This window comes from Panthera onca, chromosome B3 (genome assembly GCF_046562875.1).
Source record: "Panthera onca isolate mPanOnc1 chromosome B3, mPanOnc1 haplotype 2, whole genome shotgun sequence".
NCBI lineage: Eukaryota > Metazoa > Chordata > Mammalia > Carnivora > Felidae > Panthera > Panthera onca.
In genome coordinates this window covers 40,377,036-40,395,547 of record NC_138344.1, presented here as the reverse complement: position 1 = coordinate 40,395,547, position 18,512 = coordinate 40,377,036, and the positions used below count along the sequence as shown (strand labels likewise).

The following is an 18,512-nucleotide window of genomic DNA, read 5'->3' as shown; positions in this document are numbered from 1 at the left end:
GATAGAGTGTTGGAGGAGGGGATACCCTCCTTCATGGAATTTCCAGCTTATCATGGGAGGGAGACATACAAAAAAGTCATTTTGTGAAAGATAAGTGCTACAAAAGAAAATTATACCTCTGAGGTAATATGGAAGTAGACTCTCTAGCTTAATTTTTTAGAAAACTAATGTGGTTTTTAGAATGACCGTACTACTTAAAGAGGTCATCGGGAAGGTTTAGCATGTTTCCTCATTGTAGCACTGTGTAGGCACTAGATGATAAGGAATATTTTATCTCTGGATATGATTTGTTTCTTTCTCTTAGTTTTAAACTGTTTTGAAAAAAACAATAAAAAGAACACCCATACCTTTTACCCCCCTTAAAGCATTAACAACATTTCAAGTTTAGAACCTCCTGTGTGGTGACCCTTTCCTAATGAGAGTTACCTGCTCCTCCCTCTTTACCTCCCACTATTTGATATTTTTAATCATTTACCCATTTATCTCTATATTTTTTCCCCATTTATCTGTGTCAGCAAGCAATCTTTTCTTAGTTTTTCCTGATTTTGTTCTTAATTTCAATGGAATCACTATGGGGGCGCCTAGCTAGCTCAGTTGGAGGAGCATGCAACTCTTGATCTTGGAATTGTAAGTTTGAGCCCCATGCTAGGTGTAGAGATCAACTTAAAAGTAATATATTTTTTAGTGGCGCCTGGTTGGCTCAGTCGGTTGAGCTTCCAACTTCAGCTCAAGTCATGATCTCACAGCTTGTGAGTTTGAGCCCCATGTCGGGCTATGTGCTGACAGCTCAGAGCCTGGAGCCTGCTTCAGATTTGTGTCTACCTCTCTCTGCCCCTCTCCCACTCGTTCTGTCTCTCTCTAATAAATAAAAACATAAAAAAAAATTTAATAAAAAAACAAATATTTTTTAAAAAATAAATGGAATCATTATGTCATGCCTTTTTTCCCTTGTTTATGTTGATATGTGCAGTGTAATTTATTTTCACTGTGTTTAGTGTTCCACTTTATGAATATAGGAAAATATGTATTGTCAGTCTACTGGTGGACATTTGGATTCTTTCCAGCATTTTTTGCAACACAAATTGCTGCTCTAAACATTGTTGTTATGTCTCCTGATGTACATGTACAAAGGTATCTCTAGGGTGCAAACCTAGGAGTGGAGTTTTTAGACAGTAGGGTGTGTACATCTTCTACTTCACCAAGTAAGGCTAATTTATGAAAGTGGTTATACCAGTAGTTTTTCCTTTCATCTGCTTTGTTTAATTGGTACTTGTTATTGTCAACTTAAAATTTTTGCCAGTATGGTTGGTGCATAATACCATCTTAAATATGGCCAACAGGGGATTAAGGACAGTGTGAACATCTATCAGTATGCTGTGTACCAAAATCTGTCTTTTCATTCTCTTATTTTTTAAGAGAAATAACCCTGAAAAGAAATACGGGGCTGGGAATTTAAAATTTCTGAGGCCTTACCCCAGGGTTTATAAAGGACAAGGTAAGCGTCCATCTGCAGCTCATGTCATGATCTTGTGGTTTGTGAGTTTGAGCTCCACATTAGGCTCTCTGCTGTGAGCACAGAGCCCACTTCAAATCCTCTGCCTTCCACTGTTTGCCCCTCTCCCACTTCAAAAATAAACATTAAAAAAAAAAAGTACAAAGTATCACTTCCTGAGCGCTATGAAACAAAGACCGTGTACAGAGATAATATCCTTCTAAATATATGTGATTATACTTTCCCTCGGAATGGAAAGTCTAGTCTTAATAGGATGGTAATGAAATGACTTGGTCCTTTGCCACATGGCTTGAAATACTGTGTATTATGAAATAAGAACATAGAATGTGACTTTGTTTTTTCTAAAGAAGTTGAGAAAAATTCTCTGATTTACTATTAGGTAAAACCTTAGTTTGTGGGAGAACGTTAAGATTTGCTTTGGGCCTCCTGGTGTTATGTACAGAATGATGCACACAGTGAACTTTTACTAGGAGTTTCTCTTTAGACTGGTAGAATTAGTTGAATATTGATTTGAGGACATGAGGAGAACAATGAAGTTGAAAATCATGTATTTCTGCCACATGTACTTGTTAGAGATACTAAAGTAATATCTCTCCTCTGTATTGGTCTCTTCCTCCTTTTGACAGTTGTAATTTGGTTTGTTGAGTTTCTTGTAGTTCTTGCATGTGTGCACCTGCTGTCTAATCTTTTACTCAGGTCAATCCTGCTTTGAGGCTAGAAATCCATAGAATCTCTTCTAGCAACCTGAGCAAAACCTGTAAGGAAGAGAAAGGAAAGAATACTAGGCTCTGAAACACTAGAGATGTGAAAAACATTTCAGTGTAGGCCATTTTAATATTTCCTAGATTGAAAGAAGATATCTCATTGCCTGAGGGATAAATACATCTGACCTCTTTCACTATGTATTTTATTTAAAATACACCTATCTTTGTGGAGCTCGAAAGAACCTCTTCTAACACCTGTCATGCTTGGACCCTAAGTGTAATAATGTCAGTCCAGAGTCATTATGTTTCAGCTGCTGCCTTTATCTCATTCAGATCATTTTGAAGAGATTCCTGGTTGGCAAGTTTAATTTTTGTGCTGCAAATGCCTGTCTGAATGTAGAGGTTTTCATTTTGATTAATACCCTTGTAATAAAGCTCAAGTTAATAACAGTGCTGTTAAGGATAGCTGCCCTCAGACATTCATGCCAGTTTGGATTTAGGCAAGATTGGGATTTAGAGAGAGACTAAAGACCTAGCATTTATTAATCTCATGAGGAAACTGAGGCCAAGAGAGCTTAAGTGACTGCAGCTAATGTCTAGAAATCTTGAGGGTGCTAGACAACTGAGTAATAGGAGCCAGGATAGCTTTCTTTGCAGAACGAAGGTTGGCTTGTTCTAGAGGGCAGAAGAGGAACAGATTGAGGGAGAACTCCCTGATCTTTTTAAAGACTGCTAAAGCGCTTGTGCCATGGACATTTTCCCTTATTAGAAGCTGTCCCACCCATTTGTTTTTCCAAACGTTCCTTCTCAGGCCAGTGATTAGCTAAATGCCTCATTGAAGTAGAGATTAAATGCTTTTCTTTCTAACTCCTTAGAGAATTACAGGATTATTACCAACTTGTCACCTGCTGACCAGTTTTATCTACTTGGGGAAACTATGCTGGTGGGTTCTGCAATTTGTTCTACAAGAAGGGGAAGGATGTACAGACTACTGGAGATAATGGAAACTTCTTTCTCAGACTTAATAGTGCAAGAAGGATAATGTTTCAGCTACCCATATATAAAGCAAGTGGTTTAACTACACATCAGAATGTCATTTGGGGACTTTATCTCCTGGGTTTTTCCTGACTTGCATAGATGAGCACTAGCAAGTTGCATTTTAACTCTTGTTATGGAGCCCAGTTGTAGAGTCATAAAAGAATTATGGAAGGTGCACTCACCTTATGTGCACATGTTCCAACCTGACATAAGGATGGACTTGAAAAGGTAAAAAGGAGAAAATTCATTTGATTTTTTAAATCAATGATTTAGTAACCAACTCTTGGCCCGCTTTTAGCCTGAAAAAAGCTGCTGTCTGGCTTGTAAACTTTCTAATCTTTGTTCTGAGGTAAAGGTCGGTGGATGAAGCCCATTTGGAATATCCCTAGGGCCTGTTTAATAAAAACAGAAACTGCAGCAGCAGCATTTAACATTTATCAGGTTCTGTGCCAGGAAATAGTGCTAAATGCTTTTGTATAATATTTCATTTAATTCTCACAGTAATTCTGTGAGATGTGTACTAGTGTGATTTCTATTTTACTAATGGGAAGGCTGGGGCTTGAAGAAGTTAAATGACTTGCCTAAAGTTGCAGTAGCCAATAGTGGAGGATCTGTTTGAACCCAGGTTAGTTATCTTCAAAGTCCATTTCTGTTAATTATTTTTTTAAATGTTTGTTTATTTTTTTTTAATTTTTTTTAACGTTTATTTATTTTTGAGACAGAGAGAGACAGAGCATGAACAGGGGAGGGTCAGAGAGAGAGGGAGACACAGAATCTGAAACAGGCTCCAGGCTCTGAGCCATCAGCACAGAGCCTGACGTGGGGCTTGAACTCATGAACCACGAGATCATGACCTGAGGTGAAGTCGAACGCTTAACCGACTGAGCCACCCAGGTACCTCAATGTTTGTTTATTTTGAGAGAGAGAGAGAGATACAGAGCACTAGCTGGGGAGGGGCAGAGAGAGAGGGAGACACAGAATCTGAAGCAGGCTCCAGGCCCTGAGCTGTCAGCACAGAGCCCAACGCAGGGCTTGAATTCATGGATGGCAGCATCATAACCCGACTGAAGTTGGACACTTAACCGACTGAGCCACCCAGGTGCCCCTTAACTATTTATCTCCTACTTATTTAAAATGTTTAAATATTTTTTATTATTTTTTGAGAGAGACAGAGCATGAGCAGGAAAGGGGTAGAGAGAAAGGAAGACACAGAATCCGAAGCAGGCTCCGGGCTCTGAGTGGTCAGCACAGAGCCCAATGTGCGGCTCAAACCCACAAACCATGAGATCATGACCTGAGCCGAAGTCAGACAGGACACTTAACCAACTGAGCCACCCAGGCACCTTCTCCTACTTGTTTCCACCCTTTCCTTCTGTTTGAAGCAGTCTTTCTTCCCTTATCCATTCTTAAACAAAAATCCCCCTCTACTTCCTAAGATAGTCCACATCTGTAGACATTTTCAGGGATATTCTTTTATATGAGATTTTTTTTTCTACAAGGTTAAAATTATAAATGGTGACGAAATTTTACATATTAGAAACAGACCCAGAAATTTAAGAGTTTTGTTGATTAAAAAGATTTCTCAGGGGTGCTGGGTGGCTCAGTCTGTTGTCCGACTCTTGATTTTGATTCAGGTCATGATCTCAAGGTTCATAAGTTTGAGCCCCATATCAGGCAGTACTGACAGTGCAGAGCCTGCTTGGGATTCTTTCTCTCCCTCTTTCCCTCTCTCTTTGTCTCTCCTTAGCTCATGTGCACACGTGCTCTCTCAAAATAAATAAACTTAAAAAAAATTAAAAAATATATGTGTCAGGAAAAACTTCTTTTAGAAAGCTGTTAATGTGGAGTGCCTGGGTGGCTCACTTGGTTAAGCACCCAGCTTTGGCCCAGGTCATGATCTCATGGTTCGTGAGTTTTAGCACTGTGTCAGGCTCTGTACTGACAGCTCAAAACCTGGAGCCTGCTTTGGATTCTGTGTCTCCCTCTCTCTCTGCCCCTCCCCTGCTTGCATTCTGTCTCTCTCTCTCAAAAATAAATAAATAAACATTTTAAAAAAAAAAATTTTTTTTTTTAAAGAAAAGCTCTTATGGAATTCACAATGAAAACTGAGACTGATAGGTGCTGGTAAAAAATTAAATGTGGGATGTATGGTTGACCATACTGGTTATGGTAAAGACTAAAACATTCAGGTTGACTAGAAAATCAAAGAACTGCCTGGAGAAGTTGGAGAAGAAAAAACACATACTGTACATGGCCCCATTTAATTTATGCACTTACTAAATCTCTACTGTCTGCCAGCTACTTGCTGATTAGAAATCTCAATCCCAACCTGTGCTCTTAGAAACCTAGCCTTTAGGGGCACCTGGGTGGCTCAGTCAGTTAAGCGTCCGACTTCAGCTCAGGTCATAATCTCACAGTCCATGAGTTCAAGCCCTGCCTTGGGGTCTGTGCTGTCAGCTCAGAGCCTGGAGCCTGCTTTGGATTTTGTGTCTCCCTCCCTCTCTGTCTGCCCCTCCTCTGCTTTGCTCTCTCAAAACTAAAAATTAACATTAAAAAAAAAAAGAATATTAAAAAAAATAATGTCATGCATATGGGAGTGGTAGGGCATGAAATAAACCCCCATAAATAGTGCATATTGTATGTTGTATGTCGTACATTATATATTTTATATCTCTAGGTTTTGAGTAGTCATTTGTAACCCAGTAAAGGAATCCAGAAATTAGTGTAGACCTCCTTGAGAGCAAAGGCTGTAAATGTCAATTTACAGGGTTATAGTTAGGGAGACATTAAAAACAAACAGAAAATGTTATCATCCTTTAGGGATGTTTATCCTTTAGGGATAAAGACAAAATAAATTGAAAGTAGAATACTTTGAACATTACATTCTTAATAATACCTAAAAAGGTCCTGGGAAGGGTAAATAAGTTATCCTGGAAATATAGGCAATACTAAAGCCTTTTTTTTTTTTAACCTGCCTGAAAGTTGTTGGAATAGTGTGTTACAAAAGCCTTAAAATATACATACCCTTTTACTCAATACTCTTGTATGTAAGACTTTAGCCCTGTGAAAATAGTGAAACAGGTGCAAGAGACTTATGTATTAAGATATTTTTCTTGGGGCACCTGGGTGGCTCAGTCAATTAAGCATCCAACTTCAGCTCATGTCATAATCTCACACTTCATGAGTTTGAGTTCCACATCAGCCTCTGTGCTGACAGGTCAGAGCCTAGAGCCTGCTTCAGATTCTGTGTCTCCCTCTCTCTCTGCCCTCCCCCACTCATGCTCTGTCTGTCTGTCTGTCTGTCTCTCTCTCAAAAATAAACAAACATTTTATTTTATTTTTTTTTTTCAACGTTTTTTATTTATTTTTGGGACAGAGAGAGACAGAGCATGAACGGGGGAGGGGCAGAGAGAGAGGGAGACACAGAATCGGAAACAGGCTCCAGGCTCCGAGCCATCGGCCCAGAGCCTGACGCGGGGCTCGAACTCACGGACCGCGAGATCGTGACCTGGCTGAAGTCGGAGGCTTAACCGACTGCGCCACCCAGGCGCCCCTAAACAAACATTTTAAAAAAATTTTTTAAAGATACTCTTCTCAGGGCACTCAGGTGGCTCAGTAATTAAGCATCCAACTTTTTTTTTTTTTTTTATGTTTGTTATTTTTTTTTTGAGAGAGAGAGTGTAGAGGAGGGACAGAGAGAGAGGAAGACACAGAATCTGAAGCAGGCTCCAGACTCTGAGCTGTCAGCACAGAGCCTGATGTGGGGCTTGAAATCACGAACTGTGAGATCATTACTTGAGCCAAAGCCAGTCGCTTAACTGACTGAGCCACCCAAGGCACCCCATGCATCTAACTCTTGATCTCAGCACAGCTCTGGTCTCAATTTCAGGACTGTGAGTTTGGGCCTCGCATTGGGCTCCACAGTGGGTGTGAAGCCTACTTAAAAGGAAAAAAAAAAAAAAAAGATATTCTTCTCAGCCTTGTTTAAACAAATGAAAATTGGGAAAACCTAAATATTCACCTGTAGGGGATTGGTTGGACAAATTGTGGTTTATTTGTTCAGAGGAATTCTATTCGGACATTGAAAATTATGTTTTAAATTAATAGCTATTGATACAAAAATGTTCGTGATAGTGAAATCCTAATAATACAGCCTTTTCCAGTCTGAAAATTCCAGTTGATCTTCAGAAAAATTCCCATATTTATGAGTAATCCAGAATGTTCTGATGATCTGACCATAATTTATTCCTGTAGTATAATTGGGTATGTTGTTGCCTGGCCATAATAATACTTTTATAGTATAACTCCTTGATTATCTTACAATAAGTATTTTATTTGAGGAAGATGCAAAAATTTAATACTTTCAAGAGCAGGAGAGGTTCAAAGGGTTTTATATCGTGAATAGGCATATTAAGCATGGCTTTAGTTTCTAAAAAAAAAAAAAAATGAAATAGTCTATCAATAGCTTGGTTTAAAAAAAAATTGATGCTGAACCCACTCCAGAGCAAGGCGACTAGAGAGACACTGTGATTGTCTGTTAGTAAGAGGCTTGGGAGGGGAGTAGTTTTCTATAGGAAAGATGATGCTAGGCATACAAAAACTATGTGTACACTATTGTTTTTAAAATTAAAACCTGAAAATGCAAAGAATTTACAAAATTTAAAAATTATAAAGATTTTCAGGGACATTGGCTCTTGTATAGAATCTGGTCCAACCAGACTGAATATCAGGATTTTTGTTATAGTGGTTAGAAGAGAACACATCTTTCTGCTGGGCTGGGAGCTAAGAGCTTGAACTGTTGTAGCTACCATATTACTCCAGAGGAAAGCATTTCTAAAAATGAAGATGGACCAGAGAAAGCAGTACCAAGAGAGGGAGGGATAGAAAACTAGGCCTCCATGACATCATTGGAGCCCCTGTATCAGGCGATGCATAATTTGGACTTTTTTAGTTATCTGAGAGCTACTAAATTCCACCCCCCCCCCCTTTTTTTTTAAGCCAGTTAGGCTATGCTTTTCTGCCACTTGGAACTGAGAAAGCCCTCATACCATCTCCTTAAAGATAATAAAATCCAACTCCTTTATTTCATAAGGTTGAAGTTTGGAGAAGTGAACTGACTTGCCTAAAGCTATACAGCTAAATGATAGAAACTGGAACTAAAACCTGTCCCTGCCACCTGCTTTATAAGCTCATTACTCCAATATAAATCAGTTTAATTAGGCTTAGGTTAAAGTCTTTGATGGGCTTGGGGTAGGTTTGGGATGCCATTTAAGATAAACTAATGAAAATCAGCCCCACTCTTATACAATGTGTCTTTTGGAGTGACTGTGACTACTGGTGGTAGAGAAGTGACTCCAGTATTGTAGTAGTTATTGTTCTAAACTGTTGCATAAGAGTTTTGTCCATAGACCATAGTATTTCATGATTGATATCTTCAAAACTCCTCTGTGGACCTAGTGGATGTATCTGACTAGCTATTCTAATGGTGCCCATTCTCTGGGCCTCCTAAGCTTCTAGAATCATCAGATTGAAACATTTTTCTATGGGTGTATCTGGTAATATGAAATGAAACATGGACCTCAAACATACGCCAAGCTTTTTCCTGCCTTAGGGGTTTGCATGTGCTGTTTCCTCTGCCTGCATTGCTTATCCCCAGGCTCTCCATATCTTCTCATCTTTCAGGTCTCTGCTTAAATCCAACCTCTTTGGTGATTCCATCCCTGACTACCCTAGATAGATCACTTTGTTCTCTTATCACTTTCCCTGTCTATTCCTTAGTAGGTTTCTAATTCCTTTGTATTTATCAGTTTCTTTTCTTTTACCATTCCATGCCGAGTGTCTAGCACAGAACATGCACATAGAGGGGACTCAATAATTGTTTGTTAAATGAGTGAATTGTATGTATCTGTGGCTTGAAGAAAAACAATAGAAAGCACTGAGTGTTTGGGCTCTTCCCCTAGCCCTGTGGGAGTACCTTAATTGCCCTCACACCTCCACTGACTGAACATACGGCAATGAATCCTGAAGAGAGAGGAAACTAAAGGCTGCACTTAACCATTGTACTGATAATTGTCTCAGGCATTTTTGAGTTAATAGTTTATTACCTCTATTCTTCAGCCTGTCATGCCTTGTTTTTTCTTTTCTCTGTGACTTCTCACCTACCCACTTGACTCTGACTCGGATTCCTCACACTGAAAGGGTATATCAGAGAAGTGAGGTGGCCCCGAGAGCAAGGGAGGGAAGGATGGAATGACAGGGGCTACCAGAAATCTCTTTCAGGACTCTAATCGCTCTAAGGTCACCGTTTAGAGTCTAGAATGAGAGAGACTTTGAGTGCCTCTTTTTCTTGCTCAGTGCCCTCAACTTGAGTGCTGAGCTGGCAGGCAGGCACCTTTTCCTCCTCAGTTACTGTCAGAACAACATGAAGGTCAGGCAGAGAGAGACAAATGAGAACAGCTCTGGGAAAGGAGGTTACCACGGTAACAAGCAGGCGGGACTGCTATTTGGAAACAGGCCTAATCTTTCTCCTTCTCCCTCCTTCTCAGCACAAGGAGATGGGTATTGTTTAGCTGACCTGCATCCTTGGGTTGGGAACCATAATCCCTTTCTGACAGTTCCCAGTGACACTGGAGTGCGCTGCTTTGCATTTTAATTTGATAAACAGCAGCCACAGTTTTCTCAGAAGTGCTGGAGACATGGCTTTTTCTGGCCCTGTTCCAGGTAGGATTCTGGTTGCCACAGAGAGGGGGTTGGAATTGTTGTTTATTTCTCAATAAAGAGTCTGCATATTTGCACATGCACGAAATATGCCACTTGGTTCTCAACAGCTAGAATTAAATGAATACGGGTAGTTGCTAGGTTGTGAATATTTGCCTATGAAGGTCGTGGAGATGTTTGTGTAGAATGGCCTGTTTCCCCAGCTCTTAGGAGCCACTCAGCTGTGTGGGGCCAGTGCAGTGGAGGTACTGACTTAATATCCTTACCTGTCTGCCTCCCCCTTCTACTCACATGCCGCACCGTTGCTGCTCTTTTCCCCTACCTGTCCATTTCTTCATCAGCCTCACCCCCTTTTCTTATAATAAACCTAAACCTTCACATATGTAATCATCTCTTCCTTTTCCTTTAAAATAAAAATAACTTTTTAAAAACTATAAATTCTCAATAAAATGAAAAATGAAATACTGAAAAATATAAGAAACTAAAAATCATCCAGATTCTTATTATCCAGAGTGACTTCAAGAGCATCCTTCCAGATCTCAATTTCCATTTCTAATTTCTGATCTGCATACCGTATAAGAATCATATATACTTAATGTAGACATCAATTTAACATTAATAGGCTAATCTAGTACATGCTGTGTTGTAACCTTCTGTTCACTCAAAAATATGCTGTGGATATCTCCTTGATGACTGAGATCTATGCTATGATGAACATTTACATTGTTTCTGGGCTTTTTTTGTTTGGCTGTTAAAAACGACGTTGAAACAAACTGTATGTCATACATCTTTGTGTACCTGTCCTGTTATCTTCTTTATATAAACTATAGAAATATAATTTGGGGGCCAAATGAGCATGTGCAATTTACATTTTGATACATATTGCCAAAGTACCCTCTACAGAGTTTCTGCCAATTTATGTTTCTACCAACTACAACAGAATGCCTGTTTTTTTTTTCCATACTCTTGCCAGCTTGGATATTTGTTCAACTTACTCATCTTTGCCAGTCTGAAATTGGAAAATTATATTGTGTTTTAATTTGTATTTATATATTATTCTGATGTTCCCTTAGATGATGCATTGACGACCTTCCTACTTCTAATATACTTCTAGTTTTCTTTTCATAGAGTACTGGCAACTGATCAAAGTTAAAAAAAAAAAAAAAAACAAGAGGGGTGCCTGGGTGGTTCATTTAAGTGCCCGATTCCAGCTCAGGTCATGATCTCATGGTTCGTGAGTTGGAGCCCCACATAGGGCTCTGCGTGGACAGTGCACAGCCTGCTTCAGATCCTGTCTTCCTCTCTTTCTCTGTCCCTCTCCCCCGTTCATGCTCTCTCTCAAAAGTAAACATTAAAAAATAATATTAAAACCAAAAAAACTAATTCATCTTTCTTCAGCCTCTCTCCAAAACTAAAACCTGTTTGTTTCTCCCCTTTTTTCTTTCTTTTTCAGGTATGGGATACCATCCAACTGAATTTAAGCCGCACAGCCTGGCATTTTAGTCTGTTTGGTTTATAGCATATCTCCAGCACTTAGAATAGTGCCTGGCATGTATTAGGTGCTCAGTAAATATGTGTGGAATGAATCATTTCCCAACTATCTGAATCTGAAATTCTCTTTTTTTTTTTTTTTTTTAATTTTATTTGAGAGAGAGAGAGCGAGTGAGCATGAGCAGAGGAGAAGGGAAGAGGGAGGAGGGAGAGAGAGAGAGAATCCTAAGCAGTCTCCGTGCTCAGTGTGGAGCCTGATGTGGGGCTCTATCCTATTACCCTGGGATCATGACCTGAGCCCAAATCAAGAGTAGGATGCTCAATTGACTAAGCCACCCAAACACCCCTCCTCAGTCTGAAATTCTGATCGTACCTGACTCCTTTACTGATTTACCTGCATGTCTGTTACCTCATGAAGTTAAGTTCCTTATACATATATCCTGAGTGTCTTTTGAATCCTTCCTGTCATCCCCTTCCTTCTTTTTTACTGGGTTTATTGTAACAGGCATCAAGCTAGGATCCCTCCTTTTCAATCTCTTTTAGTCTACCCCCTTGAGTTAGTTTTACCTTTAAATATAGAAATCTAATGACATGATTCCCTTTCTTTAATTCCTTAGTAGTTTCTTAATACCTGGAAAGATAAATCCCAATCTCACTCTCCCTGTTCTCTTTATTCCAGCCAAATCAAACAACTTGGAATTCTTTAAATATACAGTGTTTGTTACTGCCTGTGCACCTTTGAATGAATGGGTTGTTCCTTGGAGTACACTTTGTTCTTTACTTGGGAAACTCCTCCTTGTGCTTTAGCCCACTCACGTATGAAGTCTTCTCTGTCCCTTCTGGCAGTCACTCCCTAGGCCAGTACTTGAAGCCCGTTGTTCATCCTTATTGTACTTTTTTACCAGTTTGTCCTCCAATCTAAAATGAAGTTTTGCAAGCAAGGACATAAACTTTGTATTGATTCTACAAATAAGGCATCTGTTTTTCTGAGCCTTATAAAGTTGTGTGATTTGCCATTTTATTACTTTGTTGAATGGATTTGTATTAGAATAAGGACCATGTTTAGTAGTAAAAGCATTAAAAACCTATTAACTAGAATATAGTTACTCTTACATTGTTGGGTTTGCCTAATGCACTACCTCGGTTAAAGAGATTTTTTAAGAGCAGATTCTTTCCAATATCAGAATATCATGATGTCTTTCTAAGTTATGGTATTTAAGAAACCTTCAGTCCCTTGAAAGATGAATTGTGCCACTCAATTTCTATAGGATTTTGTGAGCCCCATATGTTAAATATGTTATACAAAATTCTAAATTTCATATAGTGTTGGTATTTAGTATTTGGGGGTTTGTTGGTCATTTTTAGAAGAACTGAGCTAAAGGAGTAGTTGTTAAAAAATGAAATATAGTTTAGCAAGGCTTGACTGTTTTGTGACAGATGTTTCAGTCCCACTTCAGAGGATATTTATACTGAAAACAGAACCGTATTATGCAACTTTAAGCAAAAATCAAAATATGAAACTAAGGATTTACCAAAACTAACGTGCAAACCCAGATCCAAAAATAGATTAAAGCTCTTGAACAACTTTTGTTCTTCTTACAAAAGATAAGTTTGCTTTACCAGAGGACTACAAAATAGCAAGTACCCTCTTTCCTCTTTGATAAACATCTTGAGTTTTGATGGAGTTCAGGTATCTAAATCAAATTAATCATATTGGAAAATATTGAAAAAGTTTGCATGTGGAGTCAGAGATCCTGTGGTCTAGGGAATCCTGGCAAATGGGAGAGAACCAGAAGGAGAACACTGGACAGGCAAATGTCCAAGTTTTCAGAATTATGGATCCTTAAACTTACATTGATCTTTAGCAAAATCCTAGAGCAAAATGTAAATAGATAGTGTGAGCTACTTGCACTCTCCTTCCTGATCATGCCTAAGCTTTTCTGGAGTAACATGATATAAAGGGGAAGAGTTTACGTTTCAGAGTCAGACATACCTTGGTTAAAATCCTGGCCCTGCCACTTAATAACTGAGTAATTACAGACAAATCAATTAACCTTCCCAGGGCTCTGTTTATTTTCTATCAAACAAAACTACCATCTACTTCATAGGGATATTAGGAGATTTAATGAGATAACATATGTAGAACTCCTGGCACACAGTAGACTCGTAATAAATTCTAATTATCTTCCCTTCACCACTTCGTGCTTTTCTTTACCCAGCACAGTCAGTTTAACTTCTGTGCCTTACCCTTTCCTGCAATTTCAACTTCTTGCTAAGATTGTTTGACAATAGCTCATTCTCCTTTTTCCCTTGACTTTTAGTGACACCATTCGGTTTTGATTCTCACTTCTTTATTACTGCATAGGTTCTGGAGCCAACTTGCCCAAGTTTGAATCCCAGTTTTATCACTTAGTAGCTGTATCACCTTGGCCAAACCTAACCTGTTTAGCCTTAGTATAGTTATCTTTGAAAGAAGATACTACCGGGGCACCTGGGTGGCTCAGTCGGTTAAGCGTTCGACTTCGGTTCAGGTCATGATCTTGCCATTTGTGAGTCCGAGCCCTGCGTCCAGCTTGTGCTGACAGCTCAGAGCCTGGAGCCTATTTCGAATTCTGTGTCTCCCTCTCTCTCTGCCCCTCACCTGCGCATGCGCTCTGTCTCTCTCTCAAAAAATAAATAATAAACATTAAAAAATTAAAATTAAAAGTAGATGTTATTAAAACCACAATGAGATAATACTTTACACCTGTCAGAATGGCTAAAATTAAAAACACAAGAAACAACAGATGTTAGTGAGGATGTAGGGGAAAAAAAAAAAACCCTCATGCATTTTTGGTGAGAATGCAAACTGGTACAGCCACTGTAGTAAACAGTATGGAGTTTCCTCAAAAAATTAAAAATAGAATTACTATTGGGGTGCCTGGGTGGCTCGGTTGGGCATCCGACTATGGCTCAGGTCATGATCTCACAGTTCATGTGTTCGATCCCCACATCGGGCTCTGTGCTGACAGCTCAGAGCCTGGAGCCTACTTCATATTCTTTGTCTCCCTCTCTCTCTGCCCCTTTCCGACTTGCACTCTGTGTATCTCTGCGTCTCAAAAATAAAGAAATGTAATAAAAAAATTTTTTTAATATAATTACTATATAATCCAGTAATCCTACTACTGGGTATTTATGGGGAAAATGAAAACACTTGAATTCAAAGACATATATGCACCCATATGTTTAGTGCAGCGTTATTTACAATAGCCAAGATATAGAAGCAATCCATGTGTCCACTGAGAACTGAATGGATAAAGAAGTGACATACATATCTACAATGGAATAGTACTCAGCCATGAAATCTTGCCATTTGTGACAATAAAAATAGACCTAGAGGATGTTACACTAAATAAGTCAGAGAAAGAAAATACCATATATGTTCACTCGTGTGGAATTTAAGAAACAAAATAAAGAAAAAGGCAAAAAAACAGACTCTTAAATACAGAGAACAAATTGGTGGTTGCTAGAGGAGAGGTGGTGGGGGAATGGGTAAAATAGGTGAAGGGGATTAAGAGTACACTTATCATGATGAGCACTGAGTAATATAGAGAATTACTGAATCACTATATTGTACATCTGAAACTAATATAACACTTTATGTTAATTATACTTAAATAAAAATAAATTTTAATTTTTTTAATTTTTAACTTTTTTTAGGTTTATTTATTTTGAGAGAGAAAGAGAGAGTACATGTGCATGAGCAGGGGAGAAGCAGAGAGAGGGAGAGGGAGAGAATCCCAAGCAGGTTCCACACTGTGAACATGGAGCTCTGCATGGGGCTTGAACCCATGAACCGTGAGATCATGACCTCAGCTGAAATCAAGAGTCAGATGCTTAACCCCACACGTCTGGCTCTGCACTGACAGAGTGGAGCCTGGTTGGGATTCTCTCTCCTTCTCTATCTCCCCCTCCACTGTGTGTGTGCACGCGCATGCATGTGATCTTTCTCTCTCTCTCAAAATAAATATTAAAAAAAAAAAAGCCTGAGGATGATTTGTTAAATAAAAATAAATAAAAGTTACTATATTACTACTTTAATTACTACAGCAGATGGTTTTGAGGAATACGTATAAAATGCTTTGAAAAGTACGTGGCACACATGTAGCAAGAAGTAAAGTTTACCTCTGTCATCATGATTATTATAATTTTCAGGTTCTTTGTGGTCTTTTCTTCCTGGATTTAATCCTTTAAATGATGATACTCCTTATTTTCTCTCTCGAGCCTTCTTTTTTTTTCCTATCTATCCTCTATGCTTGGGCTCTCTCACCCAAGCAAGCTCATGGCCTCTATTAACTACTGTCCTGAACTTTCTTCTCAGTTCCAGTCCTGCATATCTAACTGCCTACTTAAAACTCATATCCAGAATTTAATTTGTTTCCTAATTCTGTCCCACCAACAATGGTATTAACTTTTTGCATCCTTAATGGCATTGATTTAATTACTTGTTCACATTTGTTTACCCCACCAGATCTAGGGACAGGGATCATATTAGATTTATCACTTGCCATAATACAGTGCTTATACCATGTTAAGTATTTGATATTTCTGAATGAAGAAGGGAATCCAGAAAACTTTTGCTTATTAGAAACCATTTAAGTCCTTAACCAAGGTACTATAAACTTTCTTTCTCTCTCTGTGTTCCCAGTACAATTGTTGGGTAGGTAGATTGGAATGCCTGGATTTCTTCTGGGTATTTGAAAAAGCCTTTCATGATATTCTTGATGACGTGTTGATGAAATGTGAATTGGATGACGATACAGCTGGGTGACTTTATAGCTGACTAAAGGGCTATATTTAAAGAGTATTGATTACTAGATGTTTGTCAGCTAGGTGGAGGTGGTGCACCACAAGACTCTGCCTTTGGGCTACTTTTATTCAACATTTTTTGCATAACTTCCCTGACTTAATATAAACTAGGCATATAAATCTTTGGGTAGTATATAGTGATCTGGACTTTTTCAGTTGTGATGGATACCTTGCTCAAGCTAGTTTAAGCAAACAAGGAATTTATATGTTCCCACAAATAGAGTTGATTAGTTTCCAGCAGGAGCTCAAATAATGTCATCAGGATTCTGTCTTTGCTCCTTTCCCTATTCTCCTTTCCCCTGAATTGGCTTTATTCTTAGTCAAGTCTTTGTCATCTATTTGGAAGAATGGTTATTAGCAGCCCCAATTTTAATTAGTCCTTCCAGCCTAAGAGATCAGAAGAAGAATCTCTATGGCCTTTGAAGAACCTATTTCATGTATTTTGTGTAGAGTTGGGCCCACTCCTGTACTGGAATTTGGTTGTTCCGGGTTTTTCCCAGGAAAGAGAAATTCCTCTACCAGAAGAAGAAGGAAGGGAAAGCATGATGAAAAGCCAAAATTGTACTATCACGAACCACTACAAATGGAGAGCATAAGTTCTGAATGTCTGAGAGATTGACAATGTTATAAGAGACTGAAAGGCGGAATTAAATTAACAAGGTATTGTTATTATTACTATCAGCAGCAGCAGCTAATATTTATTGAACTTTTGCTGTGTTTTGGGCATTGTATACTAAGCACTTTATATTCAGTTAATTGCTACAGTGGCCCTATGAAATATAGGTACTCGTTATGTTTTTATTTTACAGAATGAAGTAGAATCAGAAAGATTGCATAATGTGTCTGTGACCACCCAGCTATTAAATAATAGAGCTGAGATATCAACCAGTATGTCTTGTAGGAAGATGAGCATTTAAAATTTTAAATCATTATCTACATTTTTGTTACATGAACAAATAAGGTATAAAACCGTGTATATATAGTACACTGTCATTTGCCTAAAAAGAATAAAGGTACATATAAGCAAGCAAATACATATGCATTATGTTGGTTGCTTCTTGGAAAGGAAACTGGGAGTCAGGGATGAAAGAGAATCTTTTCAGTTTGAGTAGAAAAGATCTAGAGAGTTGTTTGTTGTTGCTGTTGTTGTTAATTTTCTAATTTATTTTGAGAGAGATAGCATGTGAGCAGGGGAGGAGCAGAGAGAGGGAGAGAGAGAATCCCAAGCAGTCTTGGCACTGTCTGCTCAGAGCCCAATTTGAGCTCAAACTCAAAAACCATGAGATCATGACCCGAGCAGAGATCAAGAGTCAGACACTTAACCAACTAAGCCAAGCCACCCAAGCACCCGGATCTAGAGAGTTTTCATGAATGTTAATTTCAGTATGAGCTTCCAAGAGTGACTTGACTATTAGAATAACTAATAATGGGTATCGTTCAAGATTGCCAAAATACTGTAGGTACATTGCTAGGTCCTTAACCTATTAAAGAAGAATTTAATCTTTTAAACCACCTCAGTAAAGTATGGAGCTATTTTCTCCACCCATATAGGTAGGTAGGGATGGAGTTCCAATGAGGTTTTTATGACTACCCCAATGGGAAATATTTCACCCTTGAGTGGTTAGTTCGATGATCTTTAAAATTCTTCCACACTGTGCTATGATTTTTCTGTGCACATTCTTTTGGGAACACATACCTGATAGAAAGTGAGGTGCTATAGTATAGTATACACAGGCTCTCTAGGAACCCAAATCAGCTTTGCTGCTTATGGTGCTTTCTATAGAACGAATGATGTCTCATCAGAATTACCCATTGTTATACCAAATCATTGGCATTCTGTGACCTTCTAGGACACGAAATTACCCAGGAGACACTTGGGCAATGAAGCCTATCTTAGCAGATGGCCATTTCCTGCTTGGTTCAACAGTGCTAACGTGTCCATAATCAGGAGTTAATCTGTACTGCACAATACCCTTTGTACCACTTTGAAGTTTATCTCTGTAATACCTTTAGTTGAAATAGCATGGACAAGGAAGACTTCTGTAAGAAATGATGGTTCCTGGTTAATTGAGGAACCATTTGAAAATTTCTTTTAAACGATGGTATGTTTAACTTCTGAACTACTAAGCTATATTTTCAGAGAGGTCTTATCCGTGGCAATTTGAAAACAAATAGGTGCTAGAGAGACTGATTTTCCCTCT

General features: G+C 38.7%; 1 protein-coding gene and 1 long non-coding RNA gene across 4 annotated transcripts in view; one reads left to right on the top strand and one right to left on the bottom strand.

Annotated features, from left to right (window-relative positions):
• Positions 1-18,512, top strand: part of ZNF609 (zinc finger protein 609) — a 210,248-nt gene that overhangs the window by 119,001 nt on the left and 72,735 nt on the right. The gene's annotated exons all lie outside the window — the stretch shown is intronic.
• Positions 2,045-18,175, bottom strand: LOC132669015 (uncharacterized). Its single transcript, XR_009605932.1, has 2 exons — positions 18,008-18,175; positions 2,045-2,268 (listed from the first exon to the last, which is right to left on the bottom strand). It is a non-coding gene; the product is annotated as an uncharacterized LOC132669015 (long non-coding RNA).